The sequence below is a fragment of the Palaemon carinicauda genome, chromosome 8 (genome assembly GCF_036898095.1).
Source record: "Palaemon carinicauda isolate YSFRI2023 chromosome 8, ASM3689809v2, whole genome shotgun sequence".
Classification (NCBI taxonomy): domain Eukaryota; kingdom Metazoa; phylum Arthropoda; class Malacostraca; order Decapoda; family Palaemonidae; genus Palaemon; species Palaemon carinicauda.
Window position 1 is genome coordinate 109254358 of NC_090732.1, and position 2500 is coordinate 109256857.

Genomic DNA, 2500 nt, shown 5'->3' on the forward strand with positions numbered 1-2500 from the left:
TATCATCAACTAGATATCTACCTCACATCAGTATCAAGGCCAGGTACTCTCGGGTGTGAGATGAGGGTGTTGTGTGACGGGCCGATAGAGGGTTGTGAACTCAAAGGCAGGATGCAATCAACTGAGTTATATTATTATAGAACACTCTCCTTTATATACAAAACCTCAAGGCAACGGGACATAACAAGTTAACAAGACAGACAATGTTACAGAGGAAAACAGCAGACATGAATTTTCATGTTCGTTTAGTGCGAGGGAAGAGCGAAGTTACAAGCATAATATATGCAAAAGGAATTATGTACAGTTGAGTGACACACGGTTGGTACAGTTGCTAACAAAATCACAAAAGTCATAAGATAATTTAGAGCTTACGAACATATACTGTATCAATAAGTTACGCAAGAAAGAAAACGATATGGAATATACAAGAAAAATAATAGGAAATTGAAAAAATAGGGAGAAGGGATAACGGATGAGATACAATTGGGAAGATTTCCCAAATCTGGTCAAAGCTGGAGTAGTTCGTTGCATACATTCGATAAATTAGAAATAGGATAATTAGCTTTAAATCATTGCTTACAAAATACTCCGCCAGGGAAATTTCAGACCAATATTGAAAAGACCGAAAAATAAGATTTACTACCCTCACATATTTCTTTAATTATTGGCAAAATATCGGTCATTTCTACAAGTACCAGAGAAACCCTTTAAGTAATATCAGATCAATTACCCTAATTCGTCCTTTAAACATTTCTTAAATCACCATGAATAAACAAATAAGCATTATCTGTATACTTCGCATTCTCCACCAACTTACTTTTTTCTCATTATTCTATATCACTCGTCACCTGCGTCTACCGATCTGTCTTCTTCTTGCGTTTAATTTACATTCCAGAATAAGACTTGGTGCTCTCTCTCTCTCTCTCTCTCTCTCTCTCTCTCTCTCTCTCTCTCTCTCTCTCTCTCTCTCTCTCTCTCTCTCTCTCTCTCTCTCTCTCTCTTTCTTTCATATTTCTTTACCATAACTGTCATTCCCAAATTAATCTCCCAAAACTTCCCCTCTCCTTTTCTCTTCATTACTTCTCTACCCACCTTCCCGGAATTATCTGGTCATATCCATGACGAAGATTTACTTAACAGGAATTACCGACCACTGTAACAGCTCTGATATTTCCCCTTTAACTCTGTAGTAGGAAACTCTTATTAATAGTTATATTATCGAAAGGTAAACAGATGTTCCATATTTAACTTCATATTTCAAGTATTTGTATTACACTTAACATTTTCACTCTTTCTTTTGTGTACGTCAAAATTGCCGTGGAAAAAAAAAAAAACGGCAAATGACTGGCCACATTTAATAAAGGATTTTTACCGTTTTAAAAACGGATATATTAACGTAAAGGAAGGATATTACGGTCACCAACCCGTAAAAGATGATAACAGAAGTAAGGTAAAATTATGGTCGCTTGTATTTTACTGGAATACGGCTGAGAACATTATATTTTTACGGAGAATTTCCTATTAAAATTACGGTTTTTCTTTAACAGTGCGATCCTCCCCCACAACCGACACACTGTCTATTGATTCTGATAATAAACCACCCAAAAGCCATTGCCCAATTCGCACTCCAAGTGACAGATTGCTAATGAAGACCCAGCATAGAAAACCTCTGCAACAAAAGTTGTGTAATGCACTTCATAGACTACTCGTCATAACAAGGTCATCACTTGCCATCATACCCTTCCTTGAGCAAATACGCGCTTCCTGGTTATTACCGACCTTTAATTCCAATACCTCTTTCTCCTATAGCCTAACCAATTCCACGCCTTTTTCTTTTCCTTTCTAACATTCTGGTATCATGTTGTCATTGTAACTATCCAAACCCCTTCATAATTTTCACATGACCAAACCAATTCCCTAATTCCATCATTTCGCTTTCTCTAACCTTTTTTTCTTCTCTGTACATCTCCATACTTCTCATTCTTTCAGGTTTTTTTTTCTTCTTCTTTTCCAGATATAGTACACAAACATCCAGTCACAAAAGCTTCAACATTTTGAATTTAATTCACACCCAACATCACCAATCCACACACATGAAGAACAGTTGGCTCAACAATTCCTTCTTACGTTCAAACGTTCTTTTCCATGAGCGATAGAAGTTGCTTCCCAATTTCGTTTAATGAAAAATTGCTATCTTATATCCTTCATATATTTTGCTAACCTCCTCTTCTCTCTTCCATTTATCATCTGTCACACTTGCTCAAAAATCCTTTTACCTCCCCGCAACTTCCATATTCCGTCTATTTTGTTGCATGCATTCAAGTTCTCCGTTTATTTTCATAAGGTTATCCAAGCTCAGCTTTTTTTTTTTAAATGAACGACCATGGAAAAGGAAAATATAAGATTGAGTCCTGACTAGCTTAATCTCCCTTCTTCAGAGGATTATTTATTCAACGCTTTTTTATATCATCTCTAATACAGTGAAGTACGAACATACAAC